This window comes from Suricata suricatta, chromosome 7 (assembly GCF_006229205.1).
Source record: "Suricata suricatta isolate VVHF042 chromosome 7, meerkat_22Aug2017_6uvM2_HiC, whole genome shotgun sequence".
Taxonomy (NCBI): Eukaryota; Metazoa; Chordata; class Mammalia; order Carnivora; family Herpestidae; genus Suricata; species Suricata suricatta.
This window is the reverse complement of record NC_043706.1, coordinates 8,811,723-8,836,788: the sequence shown is the minus strand read 5'-3', so window position 1 is coordinate 8,836,788 and position 25,066 is coordinate 8,811,723. Positions and strand designations below refer to the sequence as shown.

The 25,066-nt window shown below is 41.1% G+C and overlaps 1 protein-coding gene across 6 annotated transcripts in view; it reads left to right on the top strand.

Annotated features, from left to right (window-relative positions):
- Positions 1 to 19,522: 19,522 nt before the first annotated feature.
- CDKAL1 (CDK5 regulatory subunit associated protein 1 like 1) overlaps positions 19,523 to 25,066 on the top strand; it is a 646,364-nt gene continuing 640,820 nt past the window's right edge. For 2 of the 6 annotated variants that reach the window (XM_029944076.1, XM_029944075.1), the window contains exons 1-2: positions 19,547 to 19,604; positions 20,413 to 20,456. The gene's annotated coding sequence lies outside the window, so the exon portion shown is untranslated. Of the gene's footprint in view, positions 19,605 to 20,412; positions 20,457 to 23,895; positions 23,911 to 25,066 lie in introns of those variants that run through there. The other 4 variants (XM_029944073.1, XM_029944078.1, XM_029944074.1 and 1 more) reach the window with 3 other exon arrangements.

Here is a 25,066-nt window from a genome sequence, read left to right as displayed (position 1 = left end):
GCAGTATATTTTGATAGCAGAGCTTGATTCTTAGGGTGTTGAGCCAAAAAAATCCTATCAAAGTATTTCTCTTAAACTCATGTACTAGAGGGGCATCTGGGTGGCTCATCACTTGACTGTCTGACTCTTGATTTCAGCTCAGGTCATGATCCTAGAGTCATGGGATCGAACCCTGTGTAGGGCTTAAGATTCTCTTTCTCTCTCCCCCTGCCCCTCTCCCCCACTCACATGCTGTCTCTCTCTAAAAAATAAATAAAAATAAAAACTCATATAGTAGAGCCAAGAGTCATTTAAGAGGATGTTATTTCCTGTTTCTCTTCATACATACATCATCTCAGTTATAATCTTTATAACTGCCATTGGGGATATTATTACCCAATTTTCCAATGAGAAAATTGAAGCGGAGGGATTTTAAGTGACTTGTCCAAATTCACTGAGTTAGGAAGCGGCGTACTAGGGTTTGAAGCTGGGGCTGTCTGAGTCCATATCTGTGCTCCTAATCCTTACTTTATGTCACATGTGCCTGTGAACTGAGGCTGTGTCTCAGGAACCTGAGTGGGAAGCACTGGGTTTAGTTGTTTCTCTGTCAACCACAGGGCCTTCCCAGGATGCCGCTGGAGCATTACAGAATTAACGCTATAACTTGAATAAACAACGTGAGTTATTTTTTTAAAGATTTTAGTTTTGGGGCGCCTGGGTGGCTCAGTCGGTTAAGCCTCCGACTTCGGCTCAGGTCAGATTTCACGTTCGTGGGTTCGAGCCCCGCGTCAGGCTCTGTGCTGACAGCTGGCTCAGAGCCTGGAGCTGCTTCTGGTCCTGTGTCTCCTTCTCTTTCTGCCCCTCCCCCTCTCATGCTCTGTCTCTCTCTGTATCAAAAATAAATAAAACATTAAAAAAAAAAAAATTTTAGTTTTTAAGTAATCTCGGTACCCAACATGGGGCTCAAACTTACAAACCAGAGATCAAGAGCCAGCCAGGTGCTTCCAAAGTGAGTTTTAAGAAAGGAAATTCACAAAACTTTTTTTTAAAGCATGTGTCATCAAAGCACAAAACGCAGAGCCAGGTAGAGATGTGGCTATAAACTGAGGACCCAGGACTTCTTCAACACTTGTAGGAAAGCACTGAGTAAGCTGCTTTAGGCCAAGTCTTACAGGGTGGGGGTGGGGGGACAACTCAGGAGATCAATGATAACTATGCTGAGCTTCGAGATGTCAGGTCGGGTCCTTTGAAAATAAGTTCATACTACCCAAACTCAGTTTTTGGTGGCCAGAATCCATTTTTTCAGTAGCCTTCTTGCCAGCAGAGAGCCCAGTGCAGGCCTTGAACTCACAACTGTGAGATCAAGACCTGAAGTTGGTGTCCCCAGTGCCTATTTTGGTTTGGATATCTTGCCTCCCCAATTTTCAGTTCAGACCAGTCTAGGTGGTATTCACTCTGTGTCTTACTTCCAAAGGGTTCATTTGGGGTGAGTTTTATGGTATATGAATTATATTTCAATAAAGCTGTTATTAAAAAAAGATAGAATTCATGAGGCTCAGTCTGGCTAATTAGAATATTACATTCTCCTGGCCAGAGTGAATTTGTTCAGGGACAGTTATGTAACCCAATCAAGCTAATAAAAAGAAATGAGATTTTTGCTGGGATTGTTGAAAGTACACCTTAACAATTTTTTTTTTTTAACTGAATTGAATTGGGAAGAAGATTCTACAGACAGCCATCTTGTTACCTCCTGGAATCAGAGAACACCCCCCCCCGCCCTGCCCTGTTCTCAAGACAACACATTTAGAATGGTATTTCCTGATGGCATTTTTGTTTAACTTTCCTCCCAACCCAGCCTTTTGAAGTGAGATCTTAATTAAGACTTTTCAGTGCCGGAAGCCAATAACTTATCTTTCTTTAAGCCAGTTGGGGTTGTGGTTTCTGTTATTTGCAACTGGAAAGAAGTTCGAAATGATGACACACTTCATACCAAAATGGAAGTGTGAAAGACACTCAACTATAGAATTACCTAAGTTAAGATAGTTTCAGTAAGAGCGAAGACCTTTCTTTTCTAGACTGGAAAGTTGGTGACTCTTCTAACCCTTAATATAAAGTAGGAATCAGCTGGTCACATGACTAGGATGTTTTTGTTTGTTTTTTAGAGAGAGAGAACACATAAAAATGGAAGAGAGGGACACAGAGAGATAATCTTTTTTAAAAAATGTTTATTTGTTTATTTTAAGAGAGAGAGTGCACAAGGAGGGGCAGACAGAGAAGGAGAGAGAGAATCCCAAGCAGTTTCTCTGGGGTCAACATAGAACTATCGATTCCCCTACAGAGAAAATCTTAAGCAGGTTCCACGTGGGACTTGATCCCACGACCCTGGGATCATAACCTGAACCAAAATCAAGAGTTGGACGCCCAGGGTGCCTGGGAGGCTCAGTCAATGAAGCGTCTGACTTTGGCCTAGGTCATGATCTCACAGTTTGTGAGTTTGAGCCCCCCTGTTGGGCTCTGAGCTGACAGCTCACAGTCTGGAGCCTGCTTCAGATTCTGTGCTTCCCTCTCTGTCTGCCTCTCCCCTGCTCATGCTCTGTCTCTCTCTCTCTCAAAAATAAAGAAACATTAAAAAAAATTAAGAAAAAAAACAGATTTGGACGCTCAACCTACTGAGCCTCCCAGGCACTCAGATTTTATATTGGGACTAAGACTATTTACTAACAAAGGATGGAATATTAAAAGATACAGCACAATAATGTAAGAATTTTAGAGTGTGGTCGGCTGTTTCTTGTGGACAATGTTATGGTGCTCCATAAAGGAGAATTTAGGTTGAAAGGGGCTCATCTGAAACCTAGGAGCTAGAATCAGTATTTTTAAAATACTCCCGACCCCACGGGCCCCCTCCAACCAGCTCTCTTCATGGACTTCTGCCTGATGAAGTGGGCAATCAGCAATTACAAAACTGTGATGGGACCACAGCCCCGGAGCAGATTGGCCTCACCTACCTGCCCAAGAACCTCATTTTGAATTTCGTGAGACACGTAGAGATGAAGCCATTAAGCTAAGGGTTGTAGAAGAACAACAGAGCACTTGAGTCCCTGCTGCTAAGAAACAGAACCCCACGGGTCCCGTTCTGCACTCAGCTCGTTGTCTGGCTGTGGTTATTAGCTCAGAGAATTGTCCAGAAGCAAGAGCTAACTAAACTCCAAGTCTGGCAAAAAGAACAGTGATTATTTCACCTCTAAGTCTCTTGTCACACTATTAATAGCTAAAGAGGTGTAACCTCAGGAAGAGAACCCCTCCCCAGTGTCCATCTTAAATGTGGCCTTGGAGGAGAAGGGACTGTTTGGGCCAGTTCCTTCACTTCCAAGAGGGGGAACCTAGCCATTCCTGTCTAGTGGTGTATAATGCACGCTATGGATTGTAAGACAACTATAAACATATTTTTCTGTTCTTCTTTCTTCCAAAGAAGGGTTGATGGGGGCCAGGTGATAAAAAAAGAAGATGATGGTCAGGTCACTACTCCACTTTTATTCCTGATTCTGTTGTCCGGATTCTTTAATGCTGGGAATAGTGTTGTGTGATTCTAGTCTATTGGAAAGCAGATGCTGATGAAGTTAGAAATGTAAAAAGTTTGGGGCACCTGAGTAGCTCAGTCACTTAAGTGTCTGACTTTGGTTCAGATCATGATCTCACGGTTGGTGAGTTGGAGCCCTGCATCTGGCTCTGACAGCTCGGAGCCTGGAGCCTGCTTCGGAATCTATGTCTCCCTCTCTCTGCCCCTCCCCCATTTATCTCTCTCTCTCTCAAAAATAAATAAACATTAAAAACATTTTTAAGAAGAAATGCAAAAAGTTTATTAGGGAGTGGGGAGAGAATCCACAGGAAAAAACCAACTTATGCTACTCGAAAAAAGAGATTTATTTATCAGGAGTAATGTCTGTAAAGGACAAAGGGGGAGAAAGTTGGAGTGGGTGGGCAGAGCCTTCAGTTGGCAATGCAGATCATACAGCCTCAGCCCAGCGTTTGGCTCTTGAGCGCAGTTACAGTGGTCTGCACTGTACGGAAATGGCTAGATATGAATGAGCCCGTCATGCCTAATCATCGCCTGCCTGGGAGGGCTGCCCAGGAGGAACATGGCTTCAGCGAGAACCAGGGAGGGTGGGAAGGTGCAGCTGACGGACGGAGGCTGTTGGCTGGCCGCACTCTTCACAGCTGAGAAACGTCTTCTTTCGTAAGAGCAGACCTGATGGTTGCACGTCCATGGCCAACACAGTTTTGGGTTCTTTCATGACCACTATTGGGTATGTTTCTGCGTGCTTGGGTTATTTGTATCCTTCAAGTCGGGCTTGGCTGGTTATCTGAAGTCACCCAGAGAACTTGGGCAAGCTCTTCACTGGAGCGACCAGACAGAACTTTGAGTTGTCTTATTTTAAGGATGGGGCGCCGGTGTTTTGGTTGCACATTGTATTCCAGTATGGAGTGTGGGCATGTTTTAAAGCATATGTATGGGAACAAGGGTGTGTGGGAATGTTGAGCTGCTAAAGGAAATGAATTAAATAGTGAAAATCCATTTTGCTAAGCAGAACCCATTCATCATTCTTCTAGCAAAAGTATCCCGACTTTCCTCAATGAAACCACTCTGTCCTACACCGCCAGCCCCGATGCTGTAGAGAGCTTATCCTCTCTTGCTGGGGCGGGGCGTGGCTCGGCCTTAGCCAATCAGCGCGTTGGATTTTGCTGTACCAAAGAGATAATAGAAGGAGCAACGCAAGACCCAGTCAGAGCCAATGATAGGCAGTGAGATCTTTTTTTTTGGGTGGGGGAGGAAGGGGAGTTGTTGGGTGAAAAGTAAATTTGTTTTCTTTTGGACTTGAATCTGGAAATTGTCCTCGAAGCTAATGACAGCCATCTTGACACCTAGTAGAGTCTGAGAATGAAAAAAAATAAAGAAGAATGTTAGAGGCAAGAGTTTGAGAGAGATGGGTGCTGTCCGAAATTATTTAAGGCTCTAAATCCATATTTACTGATGCACGTTGTATTTACTTTTATACATACTGTCATATATTAAAAACATGTTTATACTGAAGTCTCCAATTTAAGTCCAATACTACAGGATTCGTTCTTATTTTCCTGTTTAAGTCATCACTACACCCAAGTGTGGGGCTTGAACTCAAGACCCCAAAATCAAGAGTCACGTGCTCTACCAATTGAGCCAGCCAGGCCTCCCTTATTTTCCTCTTTCTAATTCTCTTATTTGATATTGAAAAAGAAAAAGAAGAACTTGGCTCCTGTTATGATCCACATATTAACTTATCAGCTTAATCCTTTTGTTCGTAGCCACTCTTTCATTGTGCCGCCATGTCTCTTCCCCAGTCATAGATGCCCTACTCACCCCTCTTGAAATATAACATCATCCCCTCTTAGCAGACACTATTCCTATTGGGCCTTGACTCTGATACTTTGCCCCAAGTTGGTGCTGGTGCTGGCCTATATGGATATCTTTTTCACCCAACCCTGACTCCGCCATCCTAGTCACCACTGCTGACTAGTATCAGTGTGGATGTACTATAGTTTCTTAAACCATTCACATATGGAAGGTAATGTTGGTTATTTCCATTGTGGGGTATTATAAATAAAGCTATTGTGAATGATTGAATATGTTTTTTTTTTAATTTTACTGTTTTTTTAAATTTATTTTTGAAAGAGAAAGAGAGACAGCATGACCAGGGGAGAGCCAGAGAGAGTGGGAGACACAGAATATGAAGACAGGCTCCAGGCTCTGAGCTGTCAGCACAGAGCCTGATGCAGGGCTTGAACCCTCCAACCTGGTGGAGATCATGACCTGAGCCAAAGCTGGACACTCAACCGACTGAGCCACCCAGTGGCCCCGAGTATGTTGTTTTTGTATGAAACACAGGTTTCATTTCTCTCGGGTAAGGGCCAGGAATGGGATTGATGGGTTATATGGTAAATGCATGTTTAATCTTTTAAGAAATAGCCAAACTCTTTCCCAGAGTAGCTTTACCACATTACACTCTTGGTCTAATGACTTTTCACTGAGTTGTTCAGGAAGGGCAGAGAACAGAAGAGAAGGGAAGGAAAAGAGGAAAATGAAGAGTTAGTAATAAACTATTACCTATATTTATGTCTATGTCTGATTTCTCTAATCTTTTCTTTTTGTTTTTTGTTTGTTTGCTTTTTGGTTTTGTTTTGTTTTTATTTATTTTTAAGTGAGCATAGCAGGGGAGGGATAGAGAGAGGGGAAAACAGGATCCAAAGCAGGCTCTGTGCTAACAGCAGAGAGCCCAATGTGGGGCTCAAACACACAAACCCTGAGATGCTGACCTGAGCCAAAGTCGGGCACTCAACGACTAAGCCACACGGGTGCCCCTCTAATGGTTTATTTTGATCTGGATTTCTGGTTTTACCCCACTGACATATCATTTATGTTTTTATTGCTAGGTGTTATTTTCTTGTAAAAGCACGTTTTACCTGTTTTTAAAAGCATATTCTTTACTCTTTCCTCCACTAAAAAATGTAAAAGCCAGGTTATTGAGGCAAAATATGCATCTGGTAAAATTTTCCATTTTTCACATACAGTTCTAAGAGATTTCACACATGCATAGAACCATGGTAACACCTACCACTATCAAGATACAGAACATTTTCAACACTCCATAACATTTCCTTTGGTCTTTATTTACTTTTTTTAAGATTTTATTTTTAAGTAATCTCCATACCCAATGTGGCGCTGGAACCCATAGCCCCAAGATCAAGGGTCACAGGCTCCACCTACTGAGCCAGCCAGGTGCCCCTTTTTGTCCATTTATAATCAACCCTTCCCTTCCCCCAATTCCTGTCAGTCGATGATGTGTTTTGTGTCCCTATAGTTTCACCTTTTCCAGAATGTGATACAGATGGAATCATATGGTATGTAGCCGCTGAGCTCTGACTTTTTTCACGGAGCAGAATGTATTTGAGATTCACCCTTATTGTTGTGCCAGGGATTCATTCATTTTGCTTGTTGACTAATATTCCATTGTATGTATGTGCCACACAGTAACTACTGGTTAGAGAACACTGGATTGGTTTTCAGGTTTTTCTGGTATTTTTAAAACTGAATCTGATTTCTACAAAATTTCTGTTGCAATATTAATTATTTTCCCTTATAATTTTGTCTTCCTTTTGATTTGTTTGCCATATAGGCCTTCTTGTTTCTAGTTATTGTGTTTTTTTTCCTCTTTACTGTGTTGTATGTCATCTGTTTATTACATTTTTCTCTTTTAAAAATCAGCTTTTGATTGTATTTGTCAAGGGCATTTTCCATTTCTGATTTACTTACGTGTGTTTTAGTTTTAGTTCACTCAGAGTTTATTATTTTTCTAAGATCTTAAATTGAATGTTTATTAATTGTCTATTAGTAATAAATACACCCACCTGGGTGGCTCAGTCAGTTAAGCCTCTGACTTCGCTCAGGTCAGATCTCACGTTCATGGGTTCGAGCCCCCGTTCGGGCTCTGTGCTGACAGCTAGCTCAGAGCCTGGAGCCTGCTTCCGGTTCTGTGTCTCCTTCTCTTTCTGCCTCTCCCCCTCTCATGCTCTGTCTCTCTCTGTATCAAAAATAAATAAAAACATAAAAAAAATTTTAAAACATGAATTGTCTTCTAAGAGTTTTCCTGCATTTCAAAGCTTTTGAGAAGTACTTTGTAATTGTTATGTTCAATGAATTATATAATAACATTGTGAGTAGGTATTGAAGTCCTTTTAATATTATTTTAAAATAGACTTTTGGTGTGTTCTTAATTTTCTCCTTAATTAGCCTATTATTTAGGAAAACTTAAGTTTTTTTCATGTAATTAAATTTTTTGTTGTATATTTGTGTTACTAATTTCTGTTTTTGTCACAAGTGATGGCCTAGAAAGTGTTTTGTATGTATTATAAATAAAAGTCTTCTACTTCATTTAATTGGTTCCAAATATCAATTAGTTCTATATTTGAAGATGTCAGGACCTTTTGCACGGTGCTTCATCCACTCCATCTCTCATTATTGACACAGGAGAATTAAAATCTCCAATATAATTTTCATCCTGTCAATTGCCTGTGTTCTAACAAACACAGATACTCCAGGGATTTGACACTTGGTTCGCGTTCTCCTCCACCTAACTACTGCCAGTCTCCTAGGTGAATTGTATATTCTGTTTCTTACTGCCCGAGTTTCTGAACCTCTACTCCAACTCTTCCTTCCTTTCAACAGCCCACTCTCCTAACCACATCCTGGACCTTGTTACAATTTAGGACTCTTCTGCCTTTGGTAGCTCACTTTTCAGGCCACATTGTTCCTCTCAATTCCTGACTCCCACAAAGCAGCAAACTCCTCTAACCCTGCCCTCCAGTTCCCTAGTCTTTTCCCTTCTTCTAGGTGGGTCTGGCCATTTTGGATTCTCTTTCTTCTCAGATTCAACTTGACCCTCATTTTCAGTCACTTCAACTTTGCTCTCATTGATACCTACAGTTTCCTTTCCCTCTTGTCTTTCTACTCTACCTGTCCCACAAATTCCCAGCCATGGGTCGATATATTCATCTACCTTTTCTGCTACTTACTTACCTTCAGGGACCACAGAACTAATAAAGATTCTTGACTGACATGGAGAAACCAACTGGGACTAGCTTCAAAGAAAGAAACTACCATGAAGATCAAATTTGTACCTTCAGAGACACAAAGGTCAAGACTGTAACCTGGCTTTGAGAGGACTGAAATCAGGACTTCTCTTTTCATTTTTCATCGCTGCTTCTCTTTTCCTGATTGTTTCTTTCTTCTAGGAGTCTTTCTGTTCTCCCATAGTCACCTGGGAGCCCCCTAATATACAATTGTTCTGTTAAAGAGATGTCAAAAGTGATACTGGACTTTCTTAGTTTCAGTTTCAAAATCGTGGGGAAAGAGCTCTGATTGGCTCAGTTTTGGACAGAAGTCAATTCTAGATCAATCAATGAGGGCCAGAAACGCATGGTTATATTTTGTAAAAATGGCAGCTGGCAACCCATAGTGGTGACCATGTGCTCATCCATGAACCTACATCCAGAAAGGCTAGGATATGGTGCTGAGCCTGGCCAGAGTTATATGTATGCATGAAATCCAGTACTGTGGTCAGAGGAATGTGAGATCCTGATTGAACTGGTCTTATTCACTTGCCCACTTGTAGAGGCTGAAGTAGTCGTGGGATTAGAACCACAGGGAATTAGAGTAGGTTCTTCCGGATAAGAGAAAACAATGGCTATCTGCCATAGTTGCTAAATGATAGATAAGGAAGCTGAGAAACTTCCTGGTGGTCAATTACCATCTACTTATTGCACGTGTAATTTGTGCAGAACTGGCCTATGAGCTAAATAAGGTTTACTCAGTATGTTTTACTCAGTAAGGTTTACATAAAGTTAAAAAAAATTAGAATGTTCAAATTTTCCACATTCATGGCTCAATATTGAACTTTTTTCCAAGTCAAGTATAAAAGACTTGATTATTTTGGCTTAACCACTGCATTGTTTCTCCCCATTAGATAAGATGATCAACAATCAAATAAACTTAAAAAAATATTTTAAATAAACGCAAAAACTGAAAAAACAAACATATGTGTCCTTTGTATAATAATACATCATAGTTATGTAAAAACAAAACCTCAGGGAGTATAGTTTTGCTTTGAGCAAATTCATTTAAGATATGAATTCTGCCCATATTTATGCATAAAGTAATTAAATCTGCTTTGAAAATAAATGTTGCAATTATTTGCTGAGTGCCTTTTTACTAAACATTTTTTCTGCCTCCTTACAAATCATTTATTGAGAAATCAGAGAGGGTAAATGTAAGAACACAACAAAAAGTAAGACAAAAAAAATCTTGTTTTCTTTATTTTGTCCAGGGTTAGGTTTTCTTTTTCTCTCACTCTTACTCTCCTTGAATGAACAACAACTTCAAAGGGGGTTTTCGAGAAATTTAGAATAACCAAATTATCCAAAAACTGAGTAAAACAAAATTGAATACTCCCTCTTCTTCCTCTCTTCTTGGGTATTTCAACTTAAACATGGTTTCTCTTGCAGCCTGAGGGAGTAAAATTCTCATAAAATCAGGCTCTGTTCTGCTCCAGGGCAGAATTTCCTAGTAGCCAAGCACTCTGTGGCCTTTGTTATTTCTACCATTCACCCTCAAAGAGATTTGTTCTCAGGGGAATTGCAAATCACTGAATTTTCCCAATAGATTTATGACTAGTAAGAAAATATTTGGAAAGAAGCGGTGAGAGATGTGGCTAATAGAGAGCATTAATGAATGCCATTTTTTTTTTAAACAAAAGCCATGAATGTCCTATGGCTAAAGGAGAAAAAAAGATCTTCTCTTTCCACATCTTCCTGGAAGTCACCACATTCTGATACTTCCTAGTGAAATAGATATTTAGTATAATATTTTAATTGACTCTTTTTTAAAGTTGTAATTGTATATTGATGTATTTATTTATTTAATCTCTGCACCCAATGTGGGACTCAAAGTCATAACCCTGAGACCAAGAGACCATGCTTTTCTGACTTAGCCAGCCAGCCTCCCCTATTTTAGTTGACTTTTTTTTTAAGTGTATTTATATATTTTTAAATAATCTCTACACCCAGTGTGGGGCTCAGACTCAGGCCTCTGAGATCAGGAATTGTGTGCTCTTCTAAATGAGTCAGCCAGAGGCCCCTTGTTGACTCTTGATGGTCACTGCTAATGAACGTCTCGGAAAGCTCTAGGTTTTTCTTTAAGTCACATTTCTTAAGGTTGAGTTTTAAAATAACATCAGCCAAATACATTTCACTTTTTTAAAATTTTGTGTAGGGAGGTACGGAGAGGCAGAGGGAGAGAGAGAATCCCAAGCAGGTTCCATACCCATTGCAGAGCCTGATAGGGGGTTTATAGGGTGAGATCATGACCTGAGCTGAAATCAAGAGTTAGATGCTAAACTGACTGAGCCATCCAGACACCCCTGTATTTGGCTTTTTAAACTAGGTTAATACCTTTATTTCCCAAATATTTATATTTCAGGCATGTGAAACGGTGCTTAGAAAATAGACACTGTCTTTCCCCAGGAATAACATTTCAATAGTTTCCACCTCTTTGTACCATATCATCAATTTCTCCATCTACATGGGATTGTTCTTACTTAGCATAGAACAATCTCTTGTTTTTCCTTTTAATAACAGTCCTTCTTTATTTAAAAAAATTTTTATTTTAATTTCAGTATAGTTAACATATAGTGTTATATTAAATAAATTTCTCCACTCTACAGTCTAGTATATCTGTTCCCCTTTGCAGCAAATCTGCTGAGTTGTCCACACATGCTGTCTCCAGTTCGGTTTCCTCCTTTACTCTTAAATCCACGTCATTTAACTTCTACCCACAACATTCCACCGGAATTGTCCTTCCAAGTCGCTCAATCCAATGATTAATTCTGTCATCTTACTTGACCTATTGGCATAATCTGACACGGTCGATCATTCTCTTCTCTGTGATGCACCTTCGTCATTTGGCTTCTTGTGGGATACCATTTTCTTCCTACCTCACTGGTTGCTCCTCCTTAGTTTTCTTTGCTGGCTCTTCTTCTCCCATACCTTTTATTTATTTCTATCTTTAACTTTTTTTTTTTTTTACATAACCTCTACACTTAATGTGGGGCTCAAACTCACAGCCCCAAGATCAAGAGTGGCATGTTCTACCGACTGAGCCAGCTAGACACCCCCTCCCTCATCTTGATATTGGAGTACACCAGCCCTCAGTCTTTGGTTCTCTTCATTATATATATTCATTCCGTAGCTAATCTCCTCTCGTCTTCTGGCTTTAAATGTCAGCTATCTGCCAATGACTTGCAAATTAAGGTCTTCAGCCCAAACTTCTCCCCTAAACTTCAGACTCATCCATCGAACTGCCAAGTTAACAGTCCAGTTGGATGCCTAGTAGGCATCTGGAGTTTAAGAAGTTTAAAACTGAGCTCCTAAAGCATTGACCTCATTGGCAATGAGGATATTTAGTATTCATATTGGCTTGTGAATATTACGTCTCACTAAAAGGAACCAAGACTCCTTGAAGAACTGGCTGATTCTGGGGCAGAGAAAGAGCAGGATGAACCTGGAAAATCTTGTGGTTCCAAAAAATAAGAACATGTTAAACAGCAAACAAACAAAGCAGACTTGTCAAAAGAAAACAGGCCATCCCAAAGACCAATGGCCAAATCTGGGATAGTTGAAGCAGCAAAATAATGGTAGTAATGGATTATAAACCATAGAATAAAATACATATCTACGAGTTCATAATAATATGAATAAATAATTGGACAGATAAATAAATGATGGGGAGGAACAGCTCATCTAATAATAAAAGTAGAAGGAATGACGGCAATGGAAAAGTATCATTTGGCAAACACCATAGTAATAATTGTTGCTTACAGGAATCATTAAGGCACACTAAAATTAGTGGATGAATGCGTGCTGAGAAACAAGATACTTGCACAATCTCGAAGTACCTTCACACAGGCACTTACTAATATCAAAGGGAAAGACAGTAACTTTCCATTGGAGAGATCAAGTGTTCAAAGTACATCCTCCATAATGAGACGTTTCAACATCAATGTGCCGTTTAGATGTGATGGGCGGAGAGGCCCGCGGCATTACTTCATGGTAGCACTGCCAATACTGCATACCTGAATTAAATCATGAGAAACAGCAGACTAACTCAAATCAAGGGGCATTTTAGAAAATAACTGGTCAGTATTCGTTAAAAGGGTCAAGGCCAAAAAAGACAAAGAAAGAATGAGGAAGCGTCCCAGACTGGGACTGTTCATAGTCCACAGTGTCAATGTCAATTTCTCGGTGTTGATGATTGTACTTTGGTTATATAAAATGTTAACATCCGGGGGAGCTGGGTGAAGGTCATGCATACATTCATTGTACTGTTTTTTGCAACTTTAAAGAGTTTTGAAATGATTTCACATGATTTCATTCACTCTCTGACCTCCTTTCTTATTACTTGCTCATTTCCACACTCACTCCATTTAAACCACTCTGATCTGCCTGCCATCTCTCTAACATGTCAGGTGGGCTCTCTTTCCACTGATGGGTCCCCTTTTCCCTGAACGCTCCTCCCCCACACATTCCTTGGGTAGCCTCCTCATCTTTTTCAAGCCTTTGCTTAAACATCTTTTTTTTTTTTGTATTCTTTTGTCCTTATTTTTTTTCCATAATATTTTATTAAACATCTTTTTCTTAATGGGCCTGCTCTGACCACCATCTTTAAAAATTGCAAGACTTCCCTCTCGGTTATCCTAATTTGCTACAAATTTAGGGCCATTTTTATCAACTTTGAACATAAAAATTTTACTTATGTCATATTTATTGTATATCATCTATGTACATGCTAGCATATAAACTCATAAGAAGGCACGTTGCAGTTCTCAGAGCATTCCGAACAGTCATTGTTAGGGGTGCCCTGGTGGCTCTGTCGGTTAAACTTCTAGCTTCAGGTCATGGTCTCCTGGTCTGTGAGTTCAAGCTGTGCATCAGGCTCTGTGCTGACAGTTCATAGCCTAGAGCCTGCTCCATATTCTGTGTCTCCCTCACTCTTTGCCCCTCCCCTACTCATGCTCTGTCTCTCTCTCTCTCTCTCTCTCTCTCAAAACTAAATAAACATTAAAAATAATAATAATAAAAAGAACAGTCATTGTTACTCCATATGCACTATCAATATATTATTCTATGATTCAATAAATTTATTATATATTGAGTCATTGTTATTGAAAAATAGAAAAGCATATGCTTCTTTCCAACAGCTCTTTATAAGTAATCAAGGATTTAGACAACAGATATAAACTACTATTTTTTAAGTCAAGACATTATGGGCACATCTGGGTGGCTTAGTCAGTTAAGTGTCCGACTCTTGGTTTCGGCTCTGGTCATGATCTCATAGTGAGTTCAAGCCCCGCATCAGGCTCTGTGCTGACAGTGCAGAGCCTGCTTGGAATTCTCTCTCTCCTTCTCTGTCTCTAAATAAATAAATAAATAAATACATAAATAAATAAACTTAAAAAATAAATCAAGACACTATGTAAAGCTAAGAAGTTTATGAGTAAGTTTTCAGTTTCAAGCGAAAGAAACATAGATGAAAGTAATAAAAAGGCGGCATTTCCTCTTTCACAAAACTCAACAGCCCAGGAGAAAAGCTAGCTTCAAGTAAGCTGGATGCGGGGAGGCTTACAGGCAGCCTCAGCACTCCCTGATTTCTCCCTTCAACCTTCAGCTCTACTTTTGTCTGAAGCAGCTTGGGCCCCAGGCAGGTGTTCCCCACCTGGTAGTTTCAAAAGCTGCAGCTATGGGTTCTCAGGTCTGGTTGAGAGCCGGAAATTGGCCCGCTCTGCGTGTGGGGAACCCGCCCTGTGGCTCTCGGTGCTCTGGCCCCGCCCACAGGCACAGCCCCCACACCACTTCTAAGAGTGGAAGAATCGAAAGAGAAAATTAATTATAGAATTGAGCCGAACCTATTTGCGTAAACCTATAGAATGCACATAGCTATTGGAGGTATAGCACTCTGACCTCTGGTGGTTAGAAGTCATGGAGAAAATTCAGCCTTAGTTCAAAGACAACAGCAGTTTAATTTATTTCACATTATGGTTTTATATGATCTTTTTCAGTTTATTTAAGATATCGGTGTCCCTCCTTTTTATCCTCTCCATTGAAGCATTCACCCATTTTGGTGCCCAAAATTTCTTTTGACATGCTTTCTGTATCCCTTCTTTTTTCTCTCTCTCAACTGTCAACCATCTTTCTCTTTGGCTTCATTTATTTAGACTATTGTGATAATGTCCTAACTTATTTCCTGATCTGCAATCTTTCTTGAAAATCAATACCTGAAAAGTCTTCCTACAAAACTGCTTTAGTTGTGTAGCATCCAGCGGTGGAGTTTACTCTGACACTTAATTTATCAGGTCCAATAAAACACCCTGAGTCTGGGGGCACCTGGGTGGCTCAGTCAGTTGAACGTCAGACTTCAGCTCAGGTCATGATCTCATGGTTCATGGGTTAGAGCCCCTCGTCAGTCTCTCTGCTGACAGCTAGCTCAGAGCCTGGACCCTGTCTTGGGATTCTGGCTCTCCCTCTTTCTCTGCCCCTCCCCTGCTCTCACTGTCTCTCTCCCCCCCCCCCTCTCTCTCTCTCTCAAAAAAAAAAAAAAAAATCCTGTGGCTAGCATCAGTTTTCCTGTGCTCCCTTTCATTCTTTCTGCTTAAGAAATTACAGTTAGCTTTCTGACACAGGCAATCAGAAGCTTCCATAAATAATAATACACTCACGTAATACAAGTTGACATGCTGAACTTTAAAAATTGGGAACACTCATACTTTTCTGATCTCATATAAAATGTAGATTAATACATTTTAAATTTATTCTGCCAGACTTATCTAATATTCTACATTGAAAACTTCATTAAACTTCTTAGCATTTTTTAAGAGCAAGTTAAGTGCATGATTTATTTCTCATAAAAAATATGGATTGGTACAAATTTGTAAGTATACTAACTAAATGCTCAGATTATAAGCTAAAACAAAAATATCTGTTCCTAAATGTTTATCATTTTCATGTTTCATTCTTTCTTTCCTGGTTAGTGGCTGAGATAGTAAGAATTCTAATTTCATTATTGTCTACATTTTCTCTTCAATTTTCACTGTAAAGACAAACATAAAAATTGGCATCATTCACTCTGAAACCTTACAGATTTTATTTTACACCCCCCCTTTTTTTTGGTAAATGAAACAGCAACAACAAACAAGGGTAGAGAGAGATTTAAGTATTGGAGAATATTTTTTTAATGTTTATCTTTCAGAGGGAGAGAGACAGAGCATGGGGGGAGGGGCAGAGAGGGGGACACAGAATCTGAAGCAGGTGTCAGGCTCTGAGCTGTCAGCACAGAGCCTGAGTGGGTCTCAAACTTATAAACTGTGAAATCATGACCTGGGCTGAAGTTGGATGCTTAACCAACTGGGCCACCTCCAGGTGCCCCTAAGATTTTATTTTTGAGTAAGCTCTACATCCAGTGTGGGGCTGGAACCCATGGCCCCAAGATCAAGAGTCACAGGCTCCCCCTCTTGTTTTTCCTCTTCACTGTTTTCCTCTGTCAATTTTTGCATTTTTAACGACAGCCTATAATTTCTTTCTTCTATTCATATAAAGTTGTTTAAAAAAGACCGAAATAGGACTACTTAAGCTTCAGTTTTCTTCTCTATAAAAAGAGCATAATAAGAGAACAGTAGTAGTACTACTAATTTATAGGATTACCTATACTACAGTAGTAGTACTACTAATTTATAGGAGTTATTGTGATGAATCTGATAATTCAGTGAGGGCTTAATGTGGTTACTGACACACACTTCTAAATTCTCAAAAATTGTTAGCCTTTACGATTATTGTATAGATTTACTTGCATTTTTAGTGTGTCTTTGGGTATACGTATTGGTTTGTCTACCACCAAACTTATTTTTTTCTTTTTAAGTAGGCTTCCTACCCAGCATGGAGCCCAGCATGGGGCTTGAACTCCCAAACCTGACATAACGACCTGAGCACCTGAGCGGACAGCAAGAGTCTGATACTTAACAAACTAAGCCACCGGTGCCCCTCCCATCAAACATTTACAAAGCGTTAAATATTACACTATGGGCTGAAAAGCCAATAACAAGATAGTGTGTCTATTCTTATGAAGTTTACAATCTAATTTCAGAATCAAAGCATAGAGATTTAAAATGTATAAACACAGTGTAATATATACAGATGACAGAATATTATTCAACCTTAAAAAGGAAGTCAATTCTGCTGCATGCTACTACATTGACAGCTTGAAGACATTATGCTAAATGAAATAAGGTAGATACCAAAGGACAAACATTGTATGATTCCACTTATATGAGGTACCTAGAGTAGTCGGATTCATACCCTCAGAAAGTAGAACGATGGTTGCCAGCAGCTGGCTGGGAGAGGGAAACGGAAGTTGTTTAATGAGGACAGATTAGTTTGGGAGGATGAAAATCTGGCAACGGATAGTGGTATGGATGCACAAAAATGTGAATGTACTCAATACTATTGAGCTGCACATTTAAAAATGGCTAAAATGATGAATTTTTATATTTTATTTTTGAGAGACAGAGAGAGACAGCATGAGCAGGGGAGGGTCAGAGAGAGAGGAAGACACAGAATCCGAAGACAGGCTCCAGGCTCTGAGCTGTCAGCAAGGAGCCCGATGTGGGGCTCGAACCCACCAACCGCGAGATCATGACCTGAGCCGAAGCTGGACATTTAACCAACTAAGCAACCCGGGGGCCCCTAAAATGGTGAATTTTATGTTATGTATATCTCACCAAAAAATTTAAAATTTAAGTATTAATATAAAGGAAAATCAAAGTTTAATACTGCAAAATAACAGGCCAGTAAGTTATAAATGATCAAGTGCCATTTTAATTTTATTCATAAAATGTGTTTTTATGTTTTGAATAAGTAGGACATTTCCATGGTACAAAAACGAAAGTTACAAAGGAAATACAGGGAAAAGTAAATCTTCCTATAGGCAATATGTATATTTATATACATATATGTTGCAATAACTGTAGTCAGAACTGTAAACACTATGTTGAAACTTTTTTCCCCCACTTAACAATGTCTTGAGTAGTACATTAAAGGCAACTTATTTTTTTAAATTTTTTAAAGTTCTATTTATTTATTTTGAGAGGAAGAGTGAGAGAGAGCAAACGTGAGGCAACCAAACTTGTTCGTTTTTAAGAGCTGTATAGAGATATCATCAATATATTTAACAAATCCCTACTAAGAAGCCAGAGAGGGTTTCTTTATTTTCTTATTACAAGAACATTTCAAAGAATCATCTGGCACATACGTCATTTAGTGTAACAGTGAACATTTCTGCAAGATAAATTCCTAGAGGTATGGTCACCGGCTTTTCAAATGATTCATATTAAAAGCATCCTCCATTCCCACTTACCCATTCCTCACAGCCAGCAAGTCCATTTAGATTTTCAATATTTATTCATGTCTGAAGTGTTGTCCTCAAACCCATCCTCTGGAAAGAATAATCTGTGCAGATGCTTTCATGCTACCTAACACATGCAGGATTAGGTCTAACGTCTTGATTTTGGAAAACAAGACTCAATTTCTTCTTGTCCCTGCATTTTCTCTATCACCCTTCTGTACCATCATCGCCCACTTTAACTCTTTTTGCTTTTATAATATATAAGAATTTATACTTTCAGGCTCCATGCATTCGCTCTTACTCTCTCCTTGGCCTGGCATACCCTCCTCCATTTCTCTCACTTCCACTGTGGGGAGTCTAGACCATCTTACATAAGAAGAACCACCTCCCTCTTGGGCTCCACTGGTCTCCGTGCATTTATCTCCCACAGCCATTGCTCTTCTCTAGGAAAACTATATCCTTGAAGTAGTGGTAGGGAGTTGTCTCTATTTTCCTTTCTAGCTCTAGCATCCAGCACGGTGCTTGAGGTCATGTGGTGTGCACTCAATAACATTTGTTTACCTGGACTCAACTAGATCTTGGGGGGAAAAGGGTGGGGTCATTCATTCATTCATTCATTCATTCAAGGTATGGTTATGGAGAGGCCGTTAAGTGCAAGATTATGTGCTGGGCAGTGGGATTACAGTAACAGGGATGGGGCAATATACACATGCAGTTCTAGTTCAGCTGGGTAAGGGCTGCGTGGACTCTAGGTCACAGTTTAGATTTTTTCATGGAAACGGTGAGCAAAAGACGGTATTGTAATTAGAAGGAATCACAGGAGGAATAACGCTCATGATTTCTGACTTCTTGCTCACGGCCAATTGTCTTCATTTTTTAAAGCGGAGATGCTCTTCTGGTAAACAAGGTCAAGCACAGCGTCCCTGGGTAAAACATAATAACGTGAGCTAACACTCACAAGGCAGCTAGGTCAGAGTTAGTATACTCCACGAAAGTTCGCTTTCTCTGCTAAAGTGCCTTAATACTTAGCTGCTAAAGTGTCCTCTAAGGGTTAAAAACCCTTCTTTCTTGCAGTTCAATGATCTATATTGTTTAATCCAATTGTTCTTTGTCCTATTCTACTCTCTTCTCCAGTGTGGCCTCATTTCACAAAAGGTTGAGGAAGCAAGTAAAACGAAATGAAAAAAGCAGGTTCAGCACAGAGGGCTGTCACTACTAGCAGAGTAATTTTAGCCAAGTACAGTTACACTATTTCTCCTTTTATAAAATAAGCAAAAAATTTTTTTAATGTTAAGCGCTTAATATGGTGCCTGACAGAGCTCAGCAGAGTAGAGCTATTAAGCGATTCTAAGAACCCTAGGCTTTGGCGTCTAATTTCGCTCTTGCAACCCAAAAACTTCTAAGCGTAATCTTCACCAAAAGAAGTTAGACCAGAACGCGTGCTTTCAGCGATGATATAATTTGGCCTCTCCGGGCCACCGTCGCCGAGCATGCGCAATAAACGTGGCGGGACGTAAGTGTCATGGCGACCTCCAGCTGAGGTGTTTCCCGTGGCCGCAGAACGGCGTGTGGACCGTCTCGCTTTGGGCTGGTGTGTTATCCCCCGATCTCTGGGTAGGGGCGGCGGGTGGGTCAGTGTGGGCACAGTGTGGCCAGAGCTCTTTTAACGGCAGAGCCATGTTTCCCCACTTTCGGTCTTTCTCCGGCCGTTCGCCGGTTTGGTTCGTAGTTGAAACGGGACTTGCCAGCCGGGGTCAGGGGATCGGGAGGCGGGTGGCGCCGCCTGACGCGGGGACCGAGTCGTTGGCGTTGCGTGCTGCGGGGCTGCGAGGAATTCTTAAAGGATCTCGTCCCTTACTGTCCAGTCTGATTTCATTCTTTTTCCCACGGTCTGCGCTGAATGTGTGTGCGGGATGGGACGAGGCTTTCGCAGTTCGGTGGCTTTCTCCGAGCTGCACCTCAACATTGAAACAGACGTTGGCCACAAGAGCCAGTGTCTTGATTTTTCACGTCTGTTCCCGTTTTATTCTCCTAAAGCCTCTCTCTGAATCTCGGGACGACACGTGTTTTGCTGGTGGAAGGTGATCTGGCTGCGGACCTCATTGCCTGATCCCCATTTCGTAGTCGGTGTTACTTGAATCACGCAGGCGTGTTGTAGCGCTGGGCCGTGTTTATTTCGGCGGCCCGACGCTGGATCACGGTCGTGCCAAATACGGTGGATGTAAACACTCCTGACCCAATCAGTAAGAGCTTGGAAGTAGTGTGGAACCTCATTAACTTTGCTATATAAAGCACTCTTTTATGAAGTCCAAGCCCTTTTAACTAGTTTTAAAGAGTCCTTACTGTGGTTTTGTGAGCTTGTTGGAAGCTCACTTTTGTAATCAGTTTTTATCTTCCAGACTTCTCTTTCCAGAGGACTTGAGACTGATTGCAGATAATCAAGGTACTTATTTCTTTCGAGCCTTTCGTGTGTGAATGAAGTGTTACACCTTAGAATGTTGAGAAAGCAGCCTAGTGTCTCAGCAATGCTGCCGCCATCATTATCAGGAAGTGCCATCTCCGTGTCATGCCTTGTCACTAAATCTAAGAGACATTGTCATTCATTTCAACCTTTTATCTCCATTCGGCAGCACTGACCTTGGTGGCCTCTTTGACGTGCTCCCTTCCTTTGCCTTCTATCACGTACTGTTTTTCTCCGTTTCTGGTTGCTGCTTCTTAGTCTGGATTATAGCCTGGTTGCCTTTTTGGCAGTTAGATTCGGAATGCTTCAAGACTTGGTCCTGTATCCTTTTCTTTTTCTGGGTGATCTAATGTACATCTTAGTCAATGCTGCTGCTGCTGCTGTTGTTTTTATTATTATTATTTATTTTAGCCGTCCCAGTGGGTGTGAAGTGGTATCTCGGTGTGGTTTTGATTTGCGTTTCTCTTATAATGATATTGACATCTCTTCATGTACTTATTGGCCATTTGTATACCTTTGGAGATGAATGTATTCATCTCTTTTGTCATCTTTTACATTGAGTTATTTGTCTTTTTATTGTTGACTTCTGTATGTATTGTATACTAGTACTGGATATTTATGAGATGTAATTTGCAAATACTTTCTCCCATTGTATGAGTTCTCTTTTCACTTTTTTTTATTTAAAAATATTTTAAAAATGTTTTTATTTATTTTTGAGAGACAGAGACAGCGTGAGCAGGGGAGGGTCAAAAAGAGAAGGAGTCACAAGATTCAAAGACAGGCTCCAGGCTCTGAGCTAGCGGGTCAGCACAGAGCCTGACACGGGGCTCAAACCCACGAACTGTGAGGTCATGACCTGAGCCAAAGTCGGATGCTCAACCAACTGAGCCACCCAGGTGCCCCTCTTTTCACCTTCTTGATGGTGTTCTTTGAAGCATATAAATTTGTAATTTTGCTGAAGTTAGTTTTTTTCAGGGTTTTTTTTTTTTGTGCTTGTGCTTTTGGTGTCATAACTAAGAAAGGAATAATGCTTAATCTAACATCACACAGATTTACATCTATATTGTCTTCTAAGAGTTTTATTGTGTTAGCTTTTAAATTTAGATCTGTGATTCATTTTTAGTTCATTTTTGTATGTAATGTGAGGCAAGACTTCAGCTTCTTTTGTTGCATGTGGATTGTTCTTTCTCTCCATTGGATTTTTTTTTTGGCATCCTTGTTGAAGTCAGCTGATGAAGTAATATATTTTTGACGAGCATTCTCGCATTCTAGATGGTTTTTGTGAAAGACTAAGTCTAGGGTAAAGATTTTCAGACTTCAGGGCACATCACGATCACCTGCTGCTGGGCTTTACTCAGAGTACCGGATTCAGGAGGTCCGGAGTGGGGCCCTCGAATTTTCTACCAAGTTTTCTAGTGGTGCTAATCATGCTGATCTGGGAACCATGAACTCTGAAAACTACTGGTGTAGGACTTTGGTTCACAGTGTGGTTACACGCGTGAGGATTACTGGAAGGTTTAAAAAGGAATCTCAATCCCCAGGGTCTGTTCCCTCCCCTTCCCCTTTTTAAAGTACTCTCTACTCCCAGTTTGGGGCTGGAATTCAAGACCGAGAGCTGCGTGCACTGAGCTTGCTGGGTGCCCCTGTTCCCCTAGACTGAGTCAGTGGTCCTGGGGCTCAGGTGTCGGTAGTTTTCCAATGCTCCTCAAGGTGAACACAGTGAACACTTAAGCTTCAGAATCTCTGTCTTTCCCCTCTGTCTCTGCTCTTCCCTGCTTAAGCTGTCTCTCTCTTTCTGTCTCTCAGAAATAAACGAACATTAAAAACAAATTGAGAATCTCTGTCTGGGTAAATGGCGGTTCTCCATCGGGGATGTGTAGTGGAATCATCTGGCACGTTTTACGTTAATGTCCTTAAATTCCGCTCCTTGGAGCTTATGATGCAGAGCGGGACCTGGGGATTTGGTACTATAGAAACTCTCCTAAGAAATCTCATATGCAAATAACACCATTATAAGATATTGCTTTATATTTTTTTAATCATTTTCAGTATCTCCCTTTTCACTGATGATTTTTATTCCCTTCATCAAACTTGAGTGCTTTTACCTTTTGAGAAAAAACCTTATGATCTTGTTGTTTCCTTTCATTGTTGTCTTTCTTTCTTTTTAGTCTCAAACTGTCATTTCCTTCTTACTCACAAATTTCTGAGAGATAAGGTTCTCTCTACTAGTTTGTTGGAAGTAAAAGCATTACAGGTAATGATGAGATGGTTCAGGTACTTACGATATGCAGCCAGATTCACGATCCTCGGCTTTATATTTGTTTTCTTTTGTTTCTCTAAAGTGAATTTCTAGAAATGGAATTGGTGGATCAAAGGATACAGTGTGTATGTCTTGGGGCGCCTGGGTGGCTCAGTTGGTTAAGTGTCTGACTCTTGATTTTGGCTCAGGTCATGATCTCATGGCTCATGAGCTTGAGCCCCATGTTGGGCTCTGTGCTGACAGCATGGAGCCTACTTGGGATTCTCTCTCTCCTCTGCCCACATGCTCTCTCTCAAAATAAACATTAAAAAAAAAAAAGGATGTATATATTTTAAAGTTTGATATGTTGCTAGCAACAGTAGGGTTTTATCAGTATTTTTATCATAGGCAAAAAATAATTTATGGTTTAAACGCTAGCTATTAGTGTGATTGAGCATTATTGCCAGTTGCTAATTGGCTCTTTGCATCTCTTGGATGCCTCTTTTTCCTTTGCCCATTTTTTCCCTGGAATATGCTTATTTCTTAGCATCACATTGGACTCTTGTGTTTTTTGGGCTCAGTGAGGCTGAGCTCTAGTTGGGGGAGGGTGGTGTTGAGGCCTGGGTGCTAATTCTAGTTCCGTTGGTGTGCACGTCTTTTTGCTTCTTTGGCCTTGAGTTGTGTTACGGTGAGAGGTTTAGCAGTGTTTTCTGCTTCCGGTACTGTGTGATGTTGTGTGTCTCCTTCAGCGGACCCCTCTCCTTTTTCTTTCTCCATTCTCTTTTCCTCCCTGGGGTGGGTGCACAGTGCTGTATGGGATGTAAAGAATGTAATTTAAAAAGTATGGCTTTGATTGTGTCATGCAATTCATAGTCCTTCAGTAGTTGATTTTAAGGCAGTGCCCGGTCTTAGCCTTTCTCATTTATCCTATTTATTTCACAGACTAATAGCTATAGAAGAAACCCTAAGGGCTATTAGGTGTTTGCTTCAGATTTGCATCCAGTATAAGAAAGACAAGCTAAATTTACCTTAAGCATTTTATTAATTCATTCATTTGGTCAGCAGATACCGTTGGCCTGCTCTGTGCCGGACATTGTTGTGGGTGTCAGATACAGTGGTGCAGACGAGGTGATGCATTTTTTCCCGATGGCGCTGAACGACGGAATTCCGTTCGGCAGTGAGGGGGTCAGGTCAGAGGTCAGTGTGCGTGTGTGCAAGCGTGCTCTCTGTGTGGTTGTCTTAGACGTGGAGGTTAGGAAAGGCCTCTCCAGGTCGGTATCATTTGAATAGAGAAGTGGGCAGCCAGCCACACAGACATTTGGGGGATGGTATTCAGGCAGAAAAAAGCGAGTGTGGCGACCTCTGAGTCAGAAATGAGTTTGGCACACTCAGTATCTCAAAGGTTTAGTATAGTCAGGACAGAGCGGGTTAGATTGGGTCATGGACAGTAATAAAAATATTATTGAGAGACTGCAATGCTAGATGTAGTTGGAGGTACCAGAGGGGTAAAGCAGTGAACAGAGCATATTCTAGTAGAAAGAGGTAGATATCAACCAAGTGATGAGAACATCTAAGCAGGTGTGAAGATGCTGCGGGAGAGGCACAAGGCAGGGACGGCGGGGAGCGAGTGTGCGTATATGCGGTGAGCTGGGAGTCGCTCAGGAGGATTGCACTGTGATTTTTGAGCGAAGTCCTGAAGGCGTCCGGGCAAGACGGACCCAGGGACGCGTGTGTACCGGGTGGTTGTGAACTGGAAGGAGCCCGTGTGTTGAGCGGAAGGAGAAGATGGAACGGTGGGAAATAGAGTCAGCAAAGTGACTGGAAACTGATTATATATGTCCTTGCAGGTCTTTGCGCTGATTCTGGTTTTTTACTCTGTGCGGGAATACCACTGGCAGGGTTTGATCTGAAGCTTGAGATGCAGTTAGGATTTGAAGGGATCCCTGGCTCCTGTGCTAAAAATACATGTCCTTTGGGATTTCAGGGTAGAGGCAGGGAGACTGACTGCGGCAATAATCCACGCAAGAGTTGATGTTGGTTTGTGCCGAGAATGTGGCGGTGGGTACGGTTACAAACAGTCAGATTCTGAACATATTTTAAAGTAGAGCCAGCAGGATTTTGTTGGTGGATTGGAGGCAGGGTGAAGGAGGGAGAGGAGTCCGGGAGGACGCCAGGACTTTTGCCTCGAGCAGGTGCAAGGTTGGGATTGCCTTTAAACGAGATAGGGAGAGTTGTGAGAGGCTGTGGTGTGATGGTGGTGTGAGAGGTGGTGGTGGTGATGGTGTGAGAGGTGGTGGTGGTGATGGTGTGTGAGGTGGTGGTGGTGGTGGTGGTGGTGGTGGTGGTGGTGGTG